The sequence below is a fragment of the Carassius auratus genome, unplaced genomic scaffold, assembly GCF_003368295.1.
Source record: "Carassius auratus strain Wakin unplaced genomic scaffold, ASM336829v1 scaf_tig00215499, whole genome shotgun sequence".
Classification (NCBI taxonomy): domain Eukaryota; kingdom Metazoa; phylum Chordata; class Actinopteri; order Cypriniformes; family Cyprinidae; genus Carassius; species Carassius auratus.
In genome coordinates this window covers 22,449-48,351 of record NW_020528113.1, presented here as the reverse complement: position 1 = coordinate 48,351, position 25,903 = coordinate 22,449, and the positions used below count along the sequence as shown (strand labels likewise).

Genomic DNA, 25,903 nt, shown 5'->3' with positions numbered 1-25,903 from the left:
TCAGGTTTGTCAGTTCACAGCATTCTGAGATCACTAATGCTGAAATAGTGTTTCTGTTGAAATGAAGTGGAAACAAGCCCAAATATGCTAGAAAACCATCTTTCTCAGTTAGTTAATGTTGCTTCATTCCATGTTAAATACAAATCGTGCCAGAATGAAACATGCTTCTGTCTTGTGATTAGAATTGCTTTTTGCAAGACAGAAAGACAGTTTACAATGTGTTAGAATTCCTATGCACATAAACTTATGTTAGAGCCTCAATGCTCAGGTTTGTCAGTTCACAGCATTCTGAGATCACTAATGCTGAAATAGTGTTTCTGTTGAAATGAAGTGGAAACAAAGCCCAAATATGCTAAAAACCATCTTTCTCAGTTAGTTAATGTTGCTTCATTACATGTTAAATACAAATCTTGCCAGAATGAAAGATGCCTCTGTCTTGTGATTAGACATGCTTTTTGCAAGACAGAAGACAGTTTTTAATGTGTTAGCATTCCTATGCACATAAACTTATGTTAGAGCCACAATGCTCAGGTTTGTCAGTTCACAGCATTCTGAGATCACTAATGCTGAAATAGTGTTTCTGTTTGAAATGAAGTGGAAACAAGCCCAAACATGCTAAAAACCATCTTTCTCAGTTAGTTAATGTTGCTTCCTTCCATGTTAAATACAAATCGTGCCAGAATGAAACATGCCTCTGTCTTGTGATTAGAAATGCTTTTTGCGAGACAGAAAGACAGTTTTTAATGTGTTAGAATTCCTACGCACGTAAACTTATGTTAGAGCCTCAATGCTCAGGTTTGTCAGTTCACAGCATTCTGAGATCACTAATGCTGAAATAGTGTTTCTGTTGAAATGAAGTGGAAACAAGCCCAAATATGCTAAAAACCATCTTTCTCAGTTAGTTAATGTTGCTTCATTCCATGTTAAATACAATTCGTCCCAGAATGAAACATGCCTCTGTCTTGTGATTAGAAATGCTTTTTGCAAGACAGAAAGACAGTTTTTAATGTGTTAGAATTCCTATGCACATAAACTTATGTTAGAGCCACAATGCTCAGGTTTGTCAGTTCACAGCATTCTGAGATCACTAATGCTGAAATAGTGTTTCTGTTGAAATGAAGTGGAAACAAGCCCAATATGCTAAAAACCATCTTTCTCAGTTAGAGAATGTTGCTTCATTCAATGTTAAATACAAATCGTCCCAGAATGAAATATGCCTTTGTCTTGTGATTAGAAATGCTTTTTGCAAGACAGAAAGACAGTTTTTAATGTGTTAGAATTCATATGCACGTAAACTAAGGTTAGAGCCTCAATGCTCAGGTTTGTCAGTTCACAGCATTCTGAGATCACTAATGCTGAAATAGTGTTTCTGTTGAAATGAAGTGGAAACAAGCCCAATATGCTAAAAACCATCTTTCTGAGTTAGAGAATGTTGCTTCATTCAATGTTAAATACAAATCTTGCCAGAATGAAAGATACCTCTGTCTTGTGATTAGAAATGCTTTTTGCAAGACAGAAAGACAGTTTTTAATGTGTTAGAATTCATATGCAGGTAAACTAACGTTAGAGCCTCAATGCTCAGGTTTGTCAGTTCACAGCATTCTGAGATCACTAATGCTGAAATAGTGTTTCTGTTTGAAATGAAGTGGAAACAAGCCCAAATATGCTAAAAACATCTTTCTCAGTTAGTTAATGTTGCTTCATTCCATGTTAAATACAAATCGTGCCAGAATGAAACATGCCTCTGTCTTGTGATTAGAAATGCTTTTTGCAAGACAGAAAGACAGTTTTTAATGTGTTAGAATTCCTACGTACATAAACTAATGTTAGAGCCTCAATGCTCAGGTTTGTCAGTTCACAGCATTCTGAGATCTCTAATGCTGAAATAGTGTTTCTGTTGAAATGAAGTGGAAACAAGCCCAAATATGCTAAAAACCATCTTTCTCAGTTAGTTAATGTTGCTTCATTCCATGTTAAATACAAATCGTCCCAGAATGAAACATGCCTCTGTCTTGTGATTAGAAATGCTTTTTGCAAGACAGAAAGACAGTTTTTAATGTGTTAGAAATCCTATGCACATAAACTTATGTTAGAGCCACAATGCTCAGGTTTGTCAGTTCACAGCATTCTGAGATCACTAATGCTGAAATAGTGTTTCTGTTGAAATGAAGTGGAAACAAGCCCAATATGCTAAAAACCATCTTTCTCAGTTAGAGAATGTTTCTTCATTCAATGTTAAATACAAATCTTGCCAAAATGAAAGATACTTCTGTCTTGTGAATATAAATGCTTTTTGCAAGACAGAAGGACTGTTTTTAACAAGTATGCTGATTATTATTTATATATTCTTTGCAGCGACCGCCTCCTGGATTTACCTGAACGTGCATGGCCAATATCTGAAGAGGACCATTTTAAATACTATAACATAAAATGTTTGTTTCAGTGGAAAAATGTGCCTGCGTTAGAGGAATTTTTTGGAAAGATAGACAAAATGTTTAAGTGGTGCAAGGTGTTTGACAGATAAAACAAACAAAAAGTGAAACGGTTTCACCCTGAATGGTGTGTGTCCAGCCGGAGAGGGGTTCATGTGGGTACAATCCACCACCACCTCCCCACGCTGGTCCATCTGGCACCATTCTGTGTGAGCTCAGAGATGAGATGTACATAGTGGGAGGTCTGGCAGTACTCTGGACGAAACTTGTGGATGAAACTTGCGAGCAGGCCATTTACGACGTTGTTGACAGCTGAAAGAAGAGTACACCAGGGGCCTGTTCTTCGTACGTCGCTAACTCAGTTAACTGGATTTGATTGGTGACGATTTGGCGTGATCTTGGATCGTTTGGTTCTTCGAAGCTCATCCCGGAGCTGCTGTCATAGCAACAGGTCCTTAAGCTTAAACCTGCTCGGGAGCAGGCTTATTTCATTGCTTATTTAGATCGCTTCTTTTCAAACAGAACTGATTCTCAAAATATATGTCTGCTACCACCGCTACTTTATTACAAGAGTATCCTACTGATCCAGGGACAATAATTTAGAATAATAATCATTAAAAAAATTATTTGAAAATAATATAAAAATGCTGTGTAGTCCATAACAGCCTACTATAGACACAGCCAGTTTTACTCATTGAAATATTTATTTGTCATAAAATGATTACTTCATAATTGTATTAGAGTCTTACACACATGCTATACAGATAATAGAGTCATGCATTATTGTGAGTGATGACTGCTATTATAAGAGTGGCTTGATGGAGTGCAGGAGATGCAGATAACATGATATTGACCCTTAAGAAACTTTCATTAATGCTGTCACGTAACAAATCTGTCCAAATGTAAAATGAAATGAATAGATAATTTCTACATTGAAATAAAAATGTAAAGACTGCATAACTATTATAAATTGTGAATCTAAATAATAGGTAATCATGAAAAAAATAAAATAAAAATAAAAACATGTATCTATTATCTGTTTCATGTATCTATTATAACATTTATGTAGTTTTGTTTGCTTGGCTGTTTCCTTATAAAAGTCCAGAAATTTGTCAACTTTTTCATCGGGTGTCATTTTAAATTATATGACGTCTTTACATTGTCGTCTTGCCACCAGCCAATCGCTGCACTGCTGATCATGGTTTCGAGTATCGATACATATCCCCTTTTAAGCCAACACATGAACGCGCAATTATCTCAGATAACTAGTGGTGGAAATTATGATTCTTTCTAGAGATTTGTTCCTTTTTTAGTTAATTCACCAAATTGATTCATTCAGAATCGTTCAATGATTCATTCAGTTATCATTTCTTCGTATTACAAAAAATATGTCAGCAGGTTGCAAAAAAAGAGTGTATTATGTGTTATTTCTTTAGTCAACGAACGTATTCACTTGTTACAAAAACTGATCTGGCTTTATTAAAATGTGTGTATAATTGCATTTAATATATAAAGTCTAAGTAAGTTGTTTAGATGAACAAAGCACAAGGTTTTCTTGCCTAATTAGCATTTTAATTGTTTGCTCAGACAGTTTGTATATTATATATTCACATTCATAAATCGGGGATTAAACGTGAAGTTGCTAAATACCAAAACAAGCGTATGTGCACAGTACTGTACCTTTGCATTTTCCGAGATTGACATGCTAAATGGCAGACTAACCCGGTTTACTCTCATTCATTATGTTCACGAACAAGATAAGCTATGTAACAGTTCATTTCATTCACGAACGACATGTATCCGTTCTTTCAGCTCGTTCACAAATGACATGTGTTTCAGTTCAGTCATTTCATTCACGAACGATAAGATCTCTAGATCTAGTTCAGACTCATATGAAACTCATTCATTGAATGGTTTATTCGTTCACTACATTGAACAAATCACAAACTCTGTCACATCTCATACTCGAAGGCTATTGGCTCGAGGTTGAGTAATTCTTTGACAGGATGAAATAGTTCAGTTACCCGGTTCACCGCGCTACTGTGGAGGGAGGAAATTCACTGAACAAGAAATATGAGTCAGTGGATTAAGTGAACGAGAACGATTCATTTACCTAAAAGATTCGTTCAAAAAGAACGATTCGTTCACAAACGACACATCACTACAGATAACTCAATCCAGCGATACTAAACATACACAACAGGTGTGTTCGAAGAACCCAATTAGCCAGATCATGATTAGCATGATGATATCATCTTGGATGTGTCATTTGATCTCGGATGTAATAAGCGACGTTCGAAGAACGGGCCCCTGTTGATTGTTCACCGTGAAGCTTACACTGTGATGTGCCTGAGAGAAAACAGAGATGACCATCTGATTTTCACCAGTAAGAACAAAGTATTTTAAAGTTTTGTTTTACAGAACATCACAGTTATATATGACATGATAATAAGGCCTGAAGTTAGGAAGAACATTTTAAGGAAAATATAATTATATTTTCATAATTATTTTTTCCTTCTCAAACCTTGTCTGTGGTGTAAAAACATCCCTGGCCAAACGGGGTGCATCACAATTACTGTAGTAACCATGTTCTGAACATCACATCCTTAATCATTCTCTTTTATACACTAGACTCAAAATAACCGGACCCGACGGTTCTAATATACCGGACGGATCACCTGTTGGTTTAATAAACTATGCGGGAGCATGTATATTCTCACAGGTGGATGTCTCTCTGTGGGATTGTCTGATAACCCAGAGTTCCAGTACCTACCCCTACAGGTGTTTGATTGAAGCTCTGATTAATTTTGGAAAAGATACACTCGAAAGTGTCTTTTCAGCCGGTTTGTTCTACAAAGATACACCGGGTCACGTGGATGCTACTGACCCTGCTGGAGAAAATATGGGGTTAATGAAGAGAGCTGCATTTACCAATGCTAGTAATGTGATAGAATTAGTAGCCCCCTTCATAGTGACATTTTCTTTCAAGAAAAGTTTATGTTGAATGGGGTAGATATAAAAAGGCGCTTCTAGGCACTGTTGCTAAATACCCCATAGACCGTGTGTGTGTGAAGAATTTTTCTATCCCAGCTGGTTCTCGCATATCTAATCAAGAAAATCTTTTTCTCGGGACACAACCAAAATCAATAATTTTAGCAATGACTGAAAATTCAGCCTTTTCAGGGGCGTATGATAAAAACCCCTTTGCTTTAAAACATTTTAACCTCAAGTTTTTGACTTTATATCAAGATGGTGTCCAAATTCCGTCCAAAACGTTTCAACCGGTATATGAGAGCGGATCAGCCGTTAGGGACTTTTATCAACTCATGACGGCTACCGGAAGAAATCTTAAAAATCAACCTCTTGTAATAGATCGTCAGGATTTACTAAATGGATGCAAGCTCTACGCCTTTAATTTGTCCCCTGATGAAGATTGTTCGAATCATGTTTCACTAATTAAATCAGGGAATATTAGACTAGAAGCACGATTCAGACAACCTCTCAGACAATCCATAACCATTATCGTATATGCGATTTTTGATTCAATTGTTGAAATATCCAATCGAAGACAGGTGTTAGTGGATTATTACTGAGGAGGAGGGAAAATGAATACGGTTCGACTAACGTCTGTAATGGATAAAATTGATCACAATACAAGTTTTTTAGGAGTGCTTCCCAGCGATTATCTACCCAAAGTGACCATAAAGAATACTCCGTCTATGCTTATTTTTAACTCAGACCCCTCCACAAAACCGGGGTTGGATTGGTTAGCAATTTACATAATCAAGGATGACGTGAGCTGCTTTTTTGATACCTTTGGAGGATCTCCAAAAGACCCCCGTTTTCCAAAGACCGTACAAACCTTTTTAAAAAAACAATTCTATCTGTGTACAATACTCTACCAAACAGGTTCAAGACTTCACATCAAATACTTGCGGACAACATTGTGTGTTTTTTCTGTATCACATGTCAAAGGGTTATGATTATGAAAATGATGTTAAACTGTACGATGATGATCTGATTAAAAATGATAATATGGTTGCATGATTTGCAAAGAGACTGAAACCTTCTCTCTGTGATACATTTAATTGTATTAAGTGTGTACAAAAAAGGTGTTTGTAGTACGCCTAGAACTGTGCTATTATTTTATGTTTATTAAATAAAAATGTTATGTAATCTTGAACCTATTAACAATATGGTTGTACTGTATAAATAAAGACAACGTATAGACAGACCTCTTTTTCCATCTTTTTTTTATTAACATCAAAAACTTAATACATAACACAACATAATTATTTCAAAACATATTTACACACACACTCACAAAAACAATTAGAAAGATAACCAGGCAGTAGTATCGAGTGAGGGTGAATTAAACAACTGCCCACCAGCGGCAGTAGATAGTGACATAGTCTTTGACGTGTGCTTTTTACGAACCCCTTTTTTCATGGGATTAGGCGATTTTCTTTTTAAGGGTTTCAACTATGCGTTTAACCTGCGGATTCGTGATTGTGGAAAATGGTATATAACATTCTCTTTAAATACAAACTCGCCAGAATTTGTCCATGAATACACTTGTTTGGCATTAGACATTTTATTCAGAATGAATTTGATGTTGTTTAAACTTCTTTGAGAGATTTCGTCGACATCTGATCCTCGCCTTCATCATGCGACGGTGAAGCAGTAGGTGCACTAACAGGTGCGGTGGCAGGTGCAGTAGCAGGTGTATTAGCAGGTTCATCGGCATGAATAGTGTCCATTTTCGGTAGTGAAAGAGTTAAAGTACTACTCTCCAAATCACCTTGTTTTACTATAATTAAAAACCTCTGTAAGACGCTGGAATAAAGTTTAGCCTTCCCATGTTAATCTAAATCACTCCTTTGCAATACGTTTCTTATAGCTGTATCTAAATCGTTCTCCACAGCTTGTTGAATTGTCTCACGAACACCTGCAGTTCTTAATTTATTCATCTGATTCTGAGGGATTAGGTAAAGCTTTTCGGCATATTCCATTCCTAATGCTGTCTGGAGGTTATTAAACTAGTGATAAATGGTATTGCCACACTTTACAGAGGTACAAGAAAACCGCCTCGTTGATCAATCAACCGTTTTTTTTCTTTTGATGTTAATCTTTTTACTAGTGGCATATGTGATCTCCTGTTTTATCTTTTTTAACCTCCGGAGCTGGTTGGTGTTTAGAGGTATGTTACTGTGAAATACATTAAGAGCTACCTCACACAGGGATATCAATTAGCTGATCTGACGTTGACTGTAAAATAATGTGGTGTTGTCTCGGTGAAGCCTTATATAATAGTTTTAAAATAGGTAAGTTTGAAAATCACTCATTTTCACCAACAGTATCCACCATAGTCTTTTCTGTACATACACCACCTGTTGATCTGAAAACAATCCTGATCTGAGTTGAAAACACGCTGGTGTTTTAGCTTTAAAGTCAATCAAAAGGAATCTGTAAGGTTGATTGGTAGCATCCTTCTAACAATCCATAAAGAACTTTGTATTTCCTGGGTAAATCTGACGTCCTAAAGTATTATTTGCATCGAGTCTCTTGGACTCTTGTACAAAATAAGGTAGTGAGTATTCAGTGTGATAGTCCTGCTGGTTTTACCGTGAAAAAAAACAGGTTCTGGGTTATCAATATGATAGAAAATGGTTTATGATGAACATATTGTGTGAAAGCGCGCAAGAGTTCATCGTTTGAAAAGGCTTGCCACATCAGAACATCACAGATAATTAATACATTGACATTAGGAGGTAATAAAGTTTCATCCGTTAAAGAGTTTGTAATACCTTCAATACATTTTATATCATACAATGACAACAGTTCGTCATACAAAGGTGGCCAACAACTGTATAAAAATACAATACTGTCAATTTTTACGTTGATCAACTTGTGTGCATTACACAATACATTTTTTATAAAGAGACAGTCTTCCCGCTTCCGGATGGGCCGATTAGGCTGATTAAGGCTGAGAAAGGGTTTTGCAATCGAAAGTCAAAATCCTCTTCAACATACACATTTTGTGTGCTAGAAATACCATTAGTAGCCATAAGGAAGTGTGCTGTAATCGGGTAGTAGCACTCGCTTGTCATATACAACTTAGAATCTTTTCAAAACTGCTCTATTATGCAGCGTGAACTTCTTTTTATTCCACACAATGGTCTCTGTGCGCGTGAGCAGGTGGCTAGTGTCACGTGATGTTACATACCCCTGCATTTCTTAACCATTAAATCGAGGTCTTGTGACAATTGTAAAATCACCCACGTACCTCCTTCTCTCACTAGTCTATCTATGTAAGGCTGACTGAGACCCATATCTGGAGCTGTGGGATCATAACCTGAGGGCTCGTTATTAGAAGGTCCTGCACCGAATTGATCATCGCTGTTTATAGCTGCACCCAACCATTCATGTTGTTCGTCTATAAGCTCATGTAATCTATCTATCATGTTAAGAGGATTAGGTGGTAACATCTGTAAATGATTGTTAATAATTTCACGTAACTGTTGTGTATTGTTTTGAAAATCATATCTGGGTCTTAATGATCTCTGATCATCTTCTGAAGTGTGGGTATGTAAATCATCTTTTACTACTCATTTTGAAATATTATTTATTTATTTATTTTTAAATCGAAAACACACCCTCTTTTCAAGTTTAAAGACAAGCGTGCACACTCCTGAAAACACCAACCCCAATTCACAATGTGACATAACCAGATAACAAAAACAGAAACATACAGTAAGTATAAATTCAAAACACCTTTTTCTCCGCAAGTAAAACAAAACCTAATATGGGAGACAATAACATGCAATACTTTAAGGTATAAATCAATGACATCAACAAACAATATTAATAAATGAAAGAAACTAGTGATAATGATAATTCACTATCAAGAACAGAACAATAATAAATGTAAGAAATACCTGACTATAATAATGACTCATTGTCAATAACAAACAATAATGTAAGAAATATTCGGTGGTAATAACGAATCGATGTCAAAAAATAAACTAATAAAAAATAATAATAATAAAAACAACAATACAATACATATCAAGGGCGATCACGCATAACACGCTGGTACAAATCTGATAACATTCTTTGCATAAGATTTAAAAGTTCTTTGTTGAAACTGCCGAAATACACCATATAGCTGTTCGTGGCAACGATCTCTTCTGCACCCAGATAGGACAATGCTTGACCGCTCAAATCAAAAAGTGTGTCAAACTGTCGATTAACACGGCGAAGCATGTCATAATCGAGCCTTCTATTTAAATCACGTTCACGGAACAGTTCTTGAGGATTTTCGTGAGGTAACTCTTCCGTTTCCTCCCCGCTTGCCGAATCGTTAAAAGACAACTGGTCCCAGTCATCTAACATCGAATCAGTCCAGGCTGTTAGTCTTCCTTCATCATATCCTTGCTCTGTAAATGCTGATAAAGGTTTTATTATTTTGTTGAATAAAACGCAAAACATAAAACGTAATAATAAGATTTTCTGCTTTAATACATACCATTATTCTCCGAAGTCCTTTAAACGACTGTTAGTTGGAATATCATCCGTTTCCCGTTCCGGTAACCTCAAACATTTTACCCCCTGACCCTCTGAGTGACGCGGCCTACATGTAACGCTAACTTCAGTGCGAACGCTTGAGACATCTGGGAGGTTGTGAGAAGCTCCTTCGGAAGCCAGAGCGTCGGCGGGGGTGGGATTCGTGACATGTCTTAGATCGTGTTATGATTCGGTACTAATCACAACCTCTTGTGAAATGTTTTCTGGAGTAATTATCACCGCTTGATTGTCGATAACAGCTTGCTCGTCTGTCAAAAAAAAAAAAAAAAAAAACATATCTCATTATTATTATTTATCTAGTAATTTTTAACTTATTGAGAAAAAGGCTTACTGTTATTAACAGCTCATCACAAGCAAACAACACATCCTCATCAACTGTAAGAATGGCAATGGTTTTATTATTAGATATTGAATAGTTAATAAAATAAAGATGGAAAATACTCACATAACTCTTCAAGGATCTGTTCCAAACCTTCATCGAAATCCTGATTCTCAAAACCACCTAGAGATCATCCATGAGACATTAAACAAATATTCACTTTAAAATATATTTAAATAATTTATATAAAAACTCACCCTGGTAGTTGCCTGCCATTGTTTTGTTTATTGTTGGATTTGTAACGTAGCACGGCTTGAAGATAATTTGCAGGTAATGAGCATGACAAATCCTTTATTGTTTAAAGGTTGGGTAGCCCTGTGGGTGTCTCTTGAGAACACCTCTAAAATCTAATAAACTTCAGTAGAGGAGGCCCTAAAAACATACATCTTTAATACTCATACACGTTGATTTATGTATATGATTTTTACAACTTGACTGAATGTATCTGTAACCGGCATGATCTACGCCAGACACCGTCTGACCTTTATCACATATCCTGGTGGGTAAAGACGGCCTTTCATTTCAACGGGGGCTAGATACGACATTAACTTCGCTTGTTTGAAATGCACGGATTTTTAACAACTCCAAAATCAATGCATTGATATCTGTTTAGCGGTTCTCCCCACAAAGTATTGTGAATCGTTTGCGATTAAAAGTTATTGTGTCTTACATTGGAAATCAAAGATCTTAAAGTCAAAAGTCAATAAGTCAAAGTTTTAATAACTTAAAAACCTCATAAGTGTGTGTTTGTGTGTGTGTGTGTGTTGAGGCTTGCATTGATGCTTGCATTGATGCTTGAAAAAATAATAAATGTAATTACAGTAAAACTAAAACTGTCCTATATATATATATATATATATATATATATATATATATATATATATATATACGATCATCTTTCTTGTTAAAACGTACATTGGGTTCTTTGAGTGGATGGGTTTTTGGCCGGTTAAATGACAAAGACCCCTTGAAATTAGTTAGTTTCACAAGCCAGTCACACAGACTCCAGATACCACACGTTCGCGTTTCGATGCACAACTTGAGACTATGTTCTTTTTCCTTGCCATATTGTTAAACCGAGTACTTTTGATGTTGTACTCGGAAAGTGTGTGTGTGTGTGTTAATTGACATAGCTTGAGAAATTAAGATTGACAAAAATAAAATATCTATCGACGGAATAGTCTAGATTTAGAAAAGTCGTAGATTAGAGTAATTAACTTAATATGTAAAAACAAATAACACTTGTTCCGATGATAATTTTTTTTTTTTTTTTTTAGACTAAAAGTAAATAAAAATCATATAAGCCTACATCATTTAAAAGTAAAAATGTATCTTATGTTTAAACAGATATAATGTTTTTGCTAATTAAGGACTGATGTCTATTTCTAAAAAAAAAACTACTTAGTTGAATCATTTTAACAATTAAATCTATTTGATGCTGCTATCACTCCTCCAGCGCTAGAGAGGGCAGGGCTGTAGGCGTGGCTTTTCCGAAGCATTCCCGAGCCTCATTCTAAGTGTGTCAGCGGTGCTGTGAGGTCGACTCAATGGAGATGGCTTAACACTTTGCTGTGAGAACTTTTTTTCTTTTGTTTAAAGTCTTTCTCTCTGTCAGTAACAGTCTCGATTTTGAAAATGGTAGTTAGTGGTACAGTACTGCATAGATTTGACAAGTATCTTGTCTGGTGTGATTTATTTTAGATCAGCGTAAATGCATACCATCTTTTTTCTTTTGTTTTAACTTTTCATCCCGACGTGACAAACACCAACTTTTCTGGTTTGTATCGCTGCTTTACATTCGCTTCTTTTTTTTTAGTTTGAGGTAAGGTACAAATGCTATAAAACTCTGTAACCTAGTTTTCTATCTGGAAACAAAACACCTTTTTAAATTGTAATGCTACAAGCTCTCACGTCTTTTTCATGTGTTGCTTAATGAAACATATACGTTTTTTGACTTGTTTGGTTGTTTTAGATAAATAACCAGTAACCTAGTTTTCTTTTTATTTAATTTGTAACAACTTTAACACCGTTTTTACATTGTTTCCATTTAGTTTGTGTTTATAACCTTTTTCTTGAAATGCACTGTGTATGTAAAACCTTAATAAAATCTTGCCTTATACCATTTTCATGATTTCACCATTTTCAGAGTTTAAAAAGCACATAGATCCCGACACATTTTCCCTCCCTCCGAAATTCCTTCTTAGGTTCATAAGTTCATATTTAGGTCACTGGACTGTACAGGGAGGGGAGGGCGTGTACAAACAGGTGTCCAGAACAGATGGCTTTTATGACCCTCATCAATCAAATTTTTGGAGACAAGCCACACTGGATCCTCTCTTACTGCCTTTTAGTTGCTCCAGGGGGCTACTATATTTACTAAACTGGACCTTAGCAATGCATATCATCTGGTCCGCATCCGTACTGGTGATGAATGGAAGACTGCTTTTAATACTCCCACTGGCCATTATGAGTATCAAGTTATGCCTTTTGGTTTGGTAAATGCTCCTGCAGTATTTCAGACTTTGATTAATGATGTGCTAAGAGACATGCTAAACAGACTTTGTATACTTGGATGACATTCTTATATTTTCCAAGAACCCCCAGGAACATGTGCAGCATGTTCGCCTTGTCCTCCAGCAACTCCTGAGAAACCATCTCTTTGTCAAACTGGAGAAGAGTGAGTTTCATGTTCAAAAGGTTTCCTTTATGGGTTCCATTGTGTCTAAAGGTCATATCCAGATGGACCCTGCAAAAACCCAAGCAGTTAGAGATTGTCCTCATCCCACTTCCGCCAAGCAGTTACAACGTTTCCTTGGCTTTTCCAATTTCTATTGAAAGTTCATTCGAAATTTCAGTGCAATTGCTGCTCCACTTATGGCTCTTACTAGAAAGAGTATTAAGGGTTTCCTGTGTACAGATGAGGCCGAAAAGGCTTTCTGCAAACTGAAAAACAGATTCACCTCAGCATCCATATTTACCATCCCAGAACCTGAGTCACCCTTCATAGTGGAGGTGGATGCTTCAGAGGTAGGAGTAGGAGCTGTACTTTCCCAGCGAGCCATAAGAGACAACAGGTTGCATCCATGTGCTTTCTTTTCACACAAGCTCTCATCTGCGGAAAGTAATTATGATATTGGTGACAGGGAGATGTAGCGGTCAAACTAGCATTGGGGGAATGGAGGCACTGGTTGGAGGACACTCCTTTGATGTATGGACAGATCACAAGAATCATGCCTATATCCAAGACGCCAAGAGACTTAACTCTTGCCAGGTCCAATGGGCTTTATTCTTTAACCTCTTTGATTTTGTTCTCTCCTATCGACCAGGTTCAAAGAATCAAAAGCCTGATTCTCTTTCCAGGCAGTTTGACCCACCCAACATGATCTCAAGCCCAGTAAGGATCATTCCCCCCTCCAAGATTGTGGCACCAGTCAGATGGGGAATAGAGTCCATTGTCAGAGAGGCACAGCAGCAGGAGGCTGACCCAGGTAATGGGCCTGCAGGCCGTCTCTTTGTACCTAAAGCAGTGTGGTCTGATGTTTTGCAGTGGGGACATTCCTCATCAATTGCATGCCACCCAGGATCTAGTACCCAGCCAACATCTTTATGTGGGGCCCATATGGTTGTGAAATGGGCTGAAAAATGGGCCCCATGTAGGATTGTCCGCGGGTTACATAATAGCCCCATGTTAATTGCCCAGATGAATTTCATGTAGGATTGTACTTGGTACTAGTTGGGACCCAAGTGGGCAACATGCACAAAACCCATATTGGTCCCAGCTTTATCGCAGTCAACATTTGTATGTGGGGCCCATGTGGTTTTGAAATGGGCTGAAAAATGGGCTCTGTGTGGGATTGTCCGTAGGTTACATAATGGCCCCATGTTAATTGCCCAGATGGATTTCATGTAGGGTTGCACTTGGTACTAGGTGGTACCCAAGTGGGCAACATGCACAAGACCCATATCGATCCCAGCTTTAACCCAGTTGATATTTGTATGTGGGGCCCCTGTGGTTTTGAAATGGGCTGAAAAATGGGCTCTGTATGGGATTGTCAGTGGGTTCCATAATGGCCCTATGTTTATTGTTCAGGTGGATTTCATGTAGGATTGCACTTTGTACTAGACGGGACCCAAGTGGGCAACATGCACAAAACCCAGCTCGGTCCAAGCTGTCAGTATTAGTATGTGGGGCCCATGCTGGTTTGAAATGGGCTGAAAAATGGGCTCTATATGGGATTTTCTGCAGGTTCAATAATGGCCCCATGCCAACTGCCCACATGGGTTTCATATAGAATGGCACTTGTAAACAGGTGGGCCCCTTACTGGGCAACATGCATAAGACCCATCGTGGTCCCAGCTTTAGTTTTTTTTTTTTTTTTTGTGGGTACTACAAGGTTACTGCATGTGCTGAAATATGGGCTGAAAGTGGGTTTGTTCACGGGTTCCATGTTGGCCCAAGCAACTTACTCATTTAGGTTTTATGCAGGATCTTCCGGGCTGTAGGTGGGGCCCAACTAGGAATCATATGCATGTGGCCCAACTAGGGATCATCTGCGTTCCATCTAAACGAGAAGCAACACCACACATACAAGTTTTAAAGCAGTAGAGAACACAGTGAGACTGAAATATGTTCAAAATCCAGCTTTATTTAACTAACCATCATGTCATGTTTATGTCACAAAGGCACAAAACTATTTTAGAACCAGCCATAAGTGTTTGGGAAAGCTGCCAACCCACCATATCTGAGAACACGATTGTCAGAAAAAAATACAAGAACTACAACAGCTAGATGCAGCTACTTATAACCTTATAACCTTTTCAGTCAAATTTAAACTGCAGCCATCTTTTGGTGCATTCTTGATGCCCTTTGTCCTCCTCTGTCTCTTGCTCCAGTAAACCATTTTGACAGTGCTCTCTCAGCTTCTTGCTGGTTGACCTTTGATGTCAGGGGGTTGTTCTTAAGAGCCTCTGCAAAAACAAATGAATTTTTAATACAAACAAATTAATATTACAAATAGGGATGGTCTTATCAATTTGCCGCGGATCAATAGCAGCAGATAATCCAATTATGGATGACTCGATTCAGTAGTTATTCAATTTGGCGGATCTAACACATGACTCAAAAGTTTATGACAATGATGTCATCAAAAGTGTAGAATTATTACGAGGTCGCAAGAAATCAGTGGTGGACAAAGTACACAAATCAAGTACTTGAGTAAAAGTACAGATACATATGGTAAAATATTACTCCAGTAAAAGTAAAAGTACTCCTTTTTCAATTTTACTCAAGTGAAAGTACAAAAGTACTCAATTTTTTATGTACTTAAGTAAAAAAGTACTGCAAGATAGATGTTTGCAATTTTATATAGGCTACTTAATTTAATTTTATATTAGCAAATTTTTTATAATCCTACTGCTCAAAATACCTTGGATTTTTTCAAAATAACTATATGGAGTCAAGATATATTTTTGTTGTTGATATGGACTACGCTGATGAGAGTAATGTTCACTGTGAAGCTTACACTGTGATTTACCTGAGAGAAAACAGAGCTGACCATCTGATCTTTACCAGTAAGAACAAAGTATTTTAAAGTGTGTTGTTTTACAGAACATCAAAGTTACAGTACAGACCAAAAGTTTGGACACACCTTCTCATTCAAAGAGTTTTCTTTATTTTTATGACTATGAAAATTGTAGAGTCACACTGAAGGCATCAAGGTCTATTTGACCAAGAAGGAGAGTGATGGGGTGCTGCGCCAGATGACCTGGCCTCCACAGTCACCGGACCTGAACCCAATGGAGATGGTTTAGGGGTGAGCTGGACCGCAGACAGAAGGCAAAAGGGCCAACAAGTGCTAAGCATCTCTCGGGAACTCCTTCAAGACTGTTGGAAGACCATTTCAGGTGACTACCTCTTGAAGCTCATCAAGAGAATGCCAAGAGTGTGCAAAGCAGTAATCAAAGCAAAAGGTGGCTACTTTGAAGAACCTACAATATGACATATTTTCAGTTGTTTCACACTTTTTTGTTATGTATATAATTCCATATATAATTCCACATGTGTTAATTCATAGTTTTGATGCCTTCAGCGTGAATCTACTATTTTCATAGTCATGAAAATAAAGAAAACTCTTTGAATGAGAAGGTGTGTCCAAACTTTTGGTCTGTACTGTAAATATGACATGATAATAAGGCCTGAAGTTAGAAAGAACATTTTAAGGAAAAAATAATAAAAGAATTTTCATAATGATTTTTTCCTTCTCAAATCTTGTCTGTGGTTTAAAAACACCTATGGCCAAATGGGGTGCATCTCTTCCCACTGATAATTACTGTAGTTACCATGTTCTGAACATCACATCCTTTCTTTTCTAACCAGATAGGTGGCTGAATAAAAATATTTGGACATTATTTATAAAAATTACATCAACTTAGCACCAACAAGCTTATTAGCTAGACAGTTAGCATCAGCTAACAATATTTACTTATTTTCAGTACGATGAACATTCATGTCTGTCTACTCGTCTAGTTAATCCAAACAATATACATATGTATAATGTTACTGTAGATAAACAATATAAAAACAGACGTCACAAAGGACATTTTAATTAAACTGTTAACATTACGGCAGCGATGAATTTGAACGTGCACAAGTTATTGTATTTAATCTGTGTTATTTTATGGTTTTTTTTGTTGTTGTTGTTTTTTTTTACCTAGAATTGATGTGTCTGCATCTTCTGCACTCGAGCATTTCAGTGGGCTTAAATAGATCACGCTTTACAATGGATTTAGTTCCCAAACAACTGACAGTTTTGACCCAAATATGATTTTCAGTTACAATAATTAATCCAAAATTTTGATATTAATAACTTACTTTTAGCAACATCAGATGCACGCGCGCTCACTAGATCTCCCGGTTCTTACTTCTGGAGACTCGCACTAAACGGTTCATTTGAATCAGTGAGTGGTAGACTCCAGAACAGCTGCAATCGGATCATTCTAATTCGTAAACAAATTGTTTGGTGTGATTCGCAATCCGATTTAAAAGTTTATTTTGAAAAGGTTCAGTTCGTTCATGATGAATCAGACACCGCTTCTGCGTGTCGGAGCACATGATATTATATAGGGAGTAACGATATGTTTTATGAAATGTAGTGAAGTAAAAAGTACGATTTTATGCTTTGGAATGTAGTGAAGTAAAAGTAAAAGTTGCTCAAAATAAAACTACTCCAGTAAAGTACAGATACTTGAAAAATGTACTTAAGTACAGTAACGAAGTAAAGCTACTCCGTTACTGTCCACCACTGCAAGAAATATATACACATTTGGTGTGTATTGTCGTGGAAATTCTAATTCAATAACAATTTATAGAGACTGAGAATGAAACACCAAACAGAGTTTTGTCTTTGTATTGCTTTAATTCTCTGCAGAGAATGATCTGGTTTACACACAGCTTGAGTCTGTGTGCAAAGAGATAACACACAGACTCACAGCACACTTTTAATAGTATAAAAGATACATTGAAGGACAGATTAGGACCTTTGAGCCAATCATGTTGCTCCGTGCACATCACCCCATAACACATGCACATCTCATGCACATTACATGGTAGATGTCTGGTTACTCTCAAAACTGCCAGTCCCTGATAAAGTTTCCCCTTAAATGTTGTTTTTCAACCTAAAGCAATTATGTGCGCAGGTTACAGAAAATAACTCAATGTCCCTATGGACTATTTATACTACATTATTCATTGTATGTTAAAAATATAGTTAAATGAGATTAATGCAATCAAATAACAAGATAAAAAAATTCCATAACAGTATGTTCTAAAGAAATGCTATTTGGAGGAACATTAGCTTGTGTGATTACCTGCACCCCTCTTTCTATTTAAAAATAAATAAATAAAATTGTCTAAAAGTTTAATGTACTGGACTATTTAAATAAAATAGATTTTCAGACTATTATTTTCATATGTCGGGATTTACCGGCTTAAGTAGGCATGTGGGGAGGAAACTGGAAGGAATAGAATTCAGTAAATAAATATACTGTAACAGCAGACATTCTGTCTGCAGATTTTAAAATGAAATTAGTAACACTTTACAATAACGTTCTATTTTTTGTTAGTTAATTACCTTTATAACAATGACAAATAGTTCTAAAGCATTTATTAATCTTAGTTCATGTTAATTTCAACATTTACTAATACATAACCAAATTAAAACATTTTAGCTGTTAATATAGTTTAATGAACCTGAGCTAATATGAATTAACAATGGTTAGTTGTGTTTTCATTAAATAATGAACAATACTGTAACAAAAGCATTACTCACTGTTAGCTGATGGTAGTTAATGCATTAACCAATGTAAACTTATTGTAAATTGTCACCATCAAATTTAAGATCATTATTAACAACTGAAGTTTTTACTTAGTTAATTTACTTACCATACACAACGTTGAAAATACGCAAATCTTTAAACTTTTTTTCCCATGACGGCCAAACAAATTCTACTCCAATGCCAGCTCATTTAAAAAGACGTATTTCATCATTCTTCTCGTTGCATCATCTATACTTGCGCCACCCACATCTACCACCATGGCAACCTAAGGATGAGAGCCAAAGACAGAAAACAAAGGTTTACATAAACTGCAAAAACAATAAGCTAAGATTAATAAAATAAATTCCTGAAAGTATACAGAAAATTAGTTGCAATAGATATTTTTATAGCAATCTATGCAATCTATGTACAAATTCTTACTGATATTTAAACTTTATTTTAGACTTAAAAGGGTATAGCAATAAAAAAAGAAAAAGAAACCACAACAATTTATCAATTAAAATAAAATTGTGAGACTGTCCTCCAACAAAAAACGACCATATAGGTCGTTTGTGCTAGCAACTTATTACAACCTATATTTACATTTTAAAGTTAAGCGCCCTCTAGCGGGCATAAAAATAATGACAGTATCGTGTTGCGTCTGTCGTCATGAAATTACAATTGTAGTATACACTCTGATGGGTCATATTTCAGGGATTTGGACAAACGACCTATAAGAGTGTATTGGTTGGAGGACAGGTTGAAAATTGTAGGCCTTATAACATGTAATGTAAACTTACAACAGCAGACATGACACTACGATCCCCCAGCTTCTGATCAAGAGCCTCAAGGTCAGCCTGGGTTTTCAGAGGTAAGTCCACTCCTTCAGGAACCTCTACCATTAATCCGTCTTGCTTTTTCAGCAGGGCATTCAACATCTTTCCATGAACACGTAGTGTCTCCTTCACTTCTTTTAAAACTGTTAGAATTTTAGTGAACATGGCTTCACAAGTTGGGCTGGCAACTCCTCAGGCTGTGGGGCTGGACACTCCTCGGGCCGTCGGGCTGGTAACTGTAGCTGGGGAGCTGGCAACTCCTCGGGCTGTGGGGCTGGACACTCCTCGGGCCGTCGGGCTGGTAACTGTAGCTGGGGAGATGGCAACTCCTCGGTCTGTGGGGCTGGACACTCCTCGGGCCATCGGGCTGGTAACTGTAGCTGGGGAGCTGGCAACTCCTCGGGCTGCGGGCCTGGACACTCCTCTGGCCGTCGGGCTGGTAACTGTAGCTGGGGAGCTGGCAACTCCTCGGGCTGTGGGACTGGTAATTGTAGCTGTGGGGCTGGTGCCTCGTTGGGCAGTGGGGTTTTGGAAGTAATTGCTCACTTCTCTCACTGCTGGCCAAAGGAGTTGGTTTGGTGGAGTGGGTGGAAGCTCCTCTGAATAATCTGAATTCTCACTTGATTGCAGTTGAGTGCTCAGTTGACTCTGGAGGATTTTTGCACTTGGCCTAGAGAAGTTTACACAAACATATAAGACACACTTCACCTACTACCTTCATATTATTTCTAGAGTGCATGGAATTTGACCTGCATTGCTCCAAATAACACCTACCTTTTTTTTTCTTGAGATATTTTCTGTGTCTGTCAAGTCTGATGAATACTCAGCTTGGTGGAGTTTAACCCTAGCTTCGGCATAAGATGCTATAAAACACAATGATACACAAAAGGAGTGAGGCAGATTTTGAAATTCACATTAGCGTTTAGTACCACAATATTTGTTCCAGAATATATGCAAATAACTATAAATCAGATTTCACATCTTGTTTGCAAAGTGCTATTGTGGTTGCAGGTTTTCTTTCCTATCTATCAAGAGCACATCTGATTTAATTAATAAACTGTGTCAAGCCTGGTTTGATCCTGTAGGAGTGAAAACCTATAGTTACAGTATTGTTCAAAATAATAGCAGTACAATGTGACTAACCAGAATAATCAAGGTTTTTAGTATATTTTTTATTGCTACGTGGCAAACAAGTTACCAGTAGGTTCAGTAGATTGTCAGAAAACAAACAAGACCCAGCATTCATGATATGCACGCTCTTAAGGCTGTGCAATTGGGCAATTAGTTGAAAGGGGTGTGTTCAAAAAAATAGCAGTGTCTACCTTTGACTGTACAAACTCAAAACTATTTTGTACAAACATTTTTTTTTCTGGGATTTAGCAATCCTGTGAATCACTAAACTAATATTTAGTTGTATGACCACAGTTTTTTAAAACTGCTTGACATCTGTGTGGCATGGAGTCAACCAACTTGTGGCACCTCCCAGCTGTTATTCCACTCCATGATTCTTTAACAACATTCCACAATTCATTCACATTTCTTGGTTTTGCTTCAGAAACAGCATTTTTGATATCACCCCACAAGTTCTCAATTGGATTAAGGTCTGGAGATTGGGCTGGCCACTCCATAACATTAATTTTGTTGGTTTGGAACCAAGACTTTGCCCGTTTACTAGTGTGTTTTGGGTCATTGTCTTGTTGAAACAACCATTTCAAGGGCATGTCCTCTTCAGCATAGGGCAACATGACCTCTTCAAGTATTTTAACATATGCAAACTGATCCATGATCCCTGGTATGCGATAAATAGGCCCAACACCATAGTAGGAGAAACATGCCCATATCATGATGCTTGCACCTCCATGCTTCACTGTCTTCACTGTGTACTGTGGCTTGAATTCAGAGTTTGGGGGTCGTCTCACAAACTGCCTGTGGCCCTTGGACCCAAAAAGAAAAATTTTACTCTCATCAGTCCACAAAATGTTCCTCCATTTCTCTTTAGGCCAGTTGTTGTGTTCTTTGGCAAATTGTAACCTCTTCTGCACATGCCTTTTTTTTAACAGAGGGACTTTGCGGGGGATTCTTGAAAATAGATTAGCTTCACACAGACGTCTTCTAACTGTCACAGTACTTACAGGTAACTCCAGACTGTCTTTGATCATCCTGGAGGTGATCATTGGCTGAGCCTTTGGCATTCTGGTTATTCTTCTATCCATTTTGATGGTTGTCTTCCGTTTTCTTCCACGTCTCTCTGGTTTTGCTCTCCATTTTAAGGCATTGGAGATCATTTTAGCTGAACAGCCTATCATTTTTTGCACCTCTTTATAGGTTTTCCCCTCTCTAATCAACTTTTTAATCAAAGTACGCTGTTCTTCTGAACAATGTCTTGAACGACCCATTTTCCTCAGCTTTCAAATGCATGTTCAACAAGTGTTGGCTTCATCCTTAAATAGGGGCCACCTGATTCACAACTGTTTCTTCACAAAATTGATGACCTCAGTGATTGAATGCCACACTGCTATTTTTTTGAACACACCCCTTTCAACTAATTCAACTAATTGCCCAATTGCACAGCCTTAAGAGCGTGCATATCATGAATGCTGGGTCTCATTTGTTTTCTGAGAATCTACTGAACCTACTGGTAACTTGTTTGCCACGTAGCAATAAAAAAATATACGAAAAACCTTGATTATTCTGGTTAGTCACATACTGCTATTATTTTGAACAATACTGTATATCAGCCCTTTATGTATTACTTTGGAAAACAAAGATGTAAAGAAATGAACACAAACATAAAGAGTTCAAGGGTCAAATAACCAATTAACAGAAGCAAAGTATAGCAGTATTTATTCTACTATATTTAAATAAAGGAGGAAAATCAGTTACCTGCGCTTCCCATTACAAGCACGTTACACGCTATCCAGTTGCTGGCTGGTGGTGCGTGCTCTTTTACAGCCTTCGTTACATTGGATAGTGAGACTGGTGGCCACCAGCATACTTTTCTCTCTGTGCCCTTGAACCACTTGAATGGAATTATGTCCATTTTCTTGCAGCCATCGGAGTCAACCTCATCCACAAACTCCACAACACTGAACGAGGACACCCTGCAGAGTTCAATAAATCATGTACTGTGTAGCTGAGGCAAAGCCACAAACATATGATAAAGAGGCAATAAAAGCAGCAGTTTAGTGAAGTCTGTCACTGGAGCACTGGAAAGCTGACCAGACAGTTTTGATAGCAGACAGACTCCAAGTGATGTAGAATCAAGGGGGTAGTTGAAAAAACATGTCCCTGTCTGAAAAAGTTCATACACCACATGTGTTCCTCCAGTCACAGTGGAATGCACAATGTTCCGCTCAATCCCAACTCTTCCCTCAAGTTCAAAACAATTGGTACCAATGGAGCTTGAAATCATTGTGTCTTTGTGTTTGAACATTTTGTATTGAACATACTGATGCAGCTGAAATTCTGTCAGCATTGGTCCAAATTCATGAGGCTGTGTCAGTTTAACATTTTCAGGCATTTATTCGGACATGTGAGCAAATAATTGCCTTTCATAAACATGCCTGACAAATTGTTGCACAGGATTCTGTGGTCTTCTCACAATTTATTTCAACTGTCCCAAATAATTCTCAAATGGAAAACATGAAACTGAATCCAGAGGGCCATACTTTTTAGCATTATCTGCTAAATGTAAAAGACTGTGTGTATTGTTAACCAGATATTTTGTCCCATATATCTTCTCAAAGTTGGTAACACAACATCTTAATAATTTTTGGGCATACCCATAGAATTCTCTACACATAGGAGACAAAAGTATTCTCATAGCAGATGACAACACAAGAAAGTTTTTGTACTGTTGACGTGGTAATCTTTGAAAAAGCACAACAGGCCCTGTATATAATAAAAACTGCCTGAATTCTGTAGCCTTCCATTGGCTGTACTCAGTCAAAGAACGTGGCTTTCTGGAGAAGCTTCAGGGTAAGCTTGGTCTACACAGTTTCAAGTGATCAGAGATAGCAGATAGAGTAGAAGATGAAACCCGACACTGCAATGGTGCCTTGAACCACAGAGCAATTAATTTACGGACAATGCCCAAGCAAACTAAATGCATATAGTCCAAAGGAAAACTGGAAACCATGCCAATGCCTAGGCCCTGGAGAGGTGATTTAGAGTGGTGGTGCTCTTCATCAAACATTTGATCAAACTGAGTGTCTGTTCTTAGGCTTGAATCCATTTCAGGAAATACAACTTTACCATCAAGATAAATACCATACTGCGTGCAACGCTCACAAAAACTGTAGCCACCATGTCCTTTGACACATTTTAAAAAGGCTCTTGCTGGGGTGTCACAGATAAACGCATCTGGCAGTGGTACATTGTAGTGTTTACCATTAAAAGTTACACCAACTCTTGTGACAACTTTTAAATCTTCTATAAAATCATGCATGTAGGCGATTCAGGTTTACAGGGACCTGCATATACACTATTTATAAACACATTTGCCTTTGGTAATTCAACTATTTGAGCTAATTTAGGCCAAAACTGCATATTAGAGCTCCTAGAAAGAGGTAATCCATCAACATTCACATGAACAGTCAATGTATCTGTTGTCAGTTCACTCTCGCTTGTAATTTTAAATTCTGAAATTATTGCAATTGTAAGGCCAAAATGATAGTAGCTACCCTGACCCATCTTTTTCACATCACATTCTTTCACTGTGTAGCAGTAGGCATTAGTTGTGCCTATTAACGCTCGGCTGGATGGTGATTTAGCTCTAGTTATGAGGACTATAAAGGCGGTTGGTGTACGTAACCTGGGAGGGCATTGCACGTGACGTCATGTCATTGTTGTTGTTCCGGCACGGTGTGCAAGAGCTGGAGAGTGGACAGCGGAACTAATCGCCATATACTCGGCGGCGCTCGTTGTTGTTCGAACTTCTAGAGAAGCGGATGAGTTTCGTGGGTTCTTTAATGACATGCTGTTCAGGTGTGTTTCATATGCCTGTTTAAGGTTATGGTGGGTTGTTCGTCATCATTGTCGTTCACTGGACGTTTTAATCAGAAGTCCGGTTCAACATACGACTGCTGAGTTACCATAAACTTACTGCAGGCTGCTGTTTTGCTTAACTTCAGGGATATAAGACTGCTGAGTGACCATAAACTTACTGCAGGCTGCTGTTTTGCTTAACTTCACGGATATACGACTGCTGAGTGACCATAAACTTACTGCAGGCTGCTGTTTTGCTTAACTTCACGGATATACGACTGCTGAGTAGGGGTGTCACGATTTCGATTTTAAATCGAAATCGATCGAAATTAAGTCACAGTCTCGAACTTCGAATTAAAAAATGGAATCGTCGATGCTGCCACGCCCCCATGTTGTATGACGGCAAATCAATGACAAAAATAACCGAGCATTCAACTGATGCTGGCGCGCGCGCTATATGGCTTCCGCGAGAGGAAAACTGAATCGGATGCGAAGAAACGGGAGCCCGCGAGCTCATTTCAAACTCTCGCGCGCGCGTGACATGTACTCTGCGCGCAATAAAAGCCCTCGCGCGCGCATGCTCATTCCCCACATCCTCGCGCTCGATCATCTCACCTCTGCTCGCGCGAACAATTTTATTTTTGTCAGTCGTGGGGCGGGGCTTGCTGTTTTAGTTGTTATCTCAAATGTCATTGGTTATTCCCCTTTTCCTAAAGTCAGTATTCGACGCCTGTTAGAAAATGAGTAATAATTCACTTGACTTGACCCATGACTTCATCAGTGGACCAGATACATGCGAGTAATCATTTATTTTGCTTGTTTAATTTATTTTTGTCTTTAATGTAATTTAATGCATTGTTTATAGAGTAGATCTTTTGTAGATACTTGATTCACTGGAATTCTTCTGATTGCTAGTGATTGCAGTCTTGTAATAAGAGATACACATATTTTACAGACTGTAATGATGCACACACACACACACACACATACTGTACATACATACATATATATATATATATATATATATATATATATATATAAATCTAAATGAATGACAGTGAAGTGTTTAACAAGTGTTTTATCTTTAATCTTTTAAATAGATACATCGTAATATTTGAAGGTTAGTTTAGTCATTTTTTATTGTTTTTGTTTGTTTTGTTATGAACTTGAATGTCATCTTTTGTGACTGCACTTACAAAAGAGAAACTGGATGGCAGTTTATTTTAAGTTTTCAATTGACTAAAGATATAAGTTATTGTTACATTATGTTGTTAATAAAAGTTTTAAATTTGACAGTGTAATGTGGTACATTGCAAACAAAGGTCAGATATTATATTACATAAAAGTCTAGTTTGAAAAATGACAATCTG

The 25,903-nt window shown here is 37.5% G+C and overlaps 2 long non-coding RNA genes across 2 annotated transcripts; both read right to left on the bottom strand.

The window, feature by feature from the left end:
* Positions 1–6,831: 6,831 nt before the first annotated feature.
* On the bottom strand, positions 6,832–11,137 carry LOC113094912 (uncharacterized). Its single transcript, XR_003288226.1, has 3 exons — positions 10,465–11,137; positions 9,961–10,267; positions 6,832–9,880 (listed from the first exon to the last, which is right to left on the bottom strand). It is a non-coding gene; the product is annotated as an uncharacterized LOC113094912 (long non-coding RNA).
* Positions 11,138–12,133: 996 nt separating this feature from the next.
* LOC113094913 (uncharacterized) lies at positions 12,134–24,882 on the bottom strand. The gene is made up of 5 exons (XR_003288227.1): positions 22,431–24,882; positions 20,322–20,410; positions 19,512–20,217; positions 18,839–18,997; positions 12,134–15,366 (listed from the first exon to the last, which is right to left on the bottom strand). It is a non-coding gene; the product is annotated as an uncharacterized LOC113094913 (long non-coding RNA).
* Positions 24,883–25,903: the final 1,021 nt, after the last annotated feature.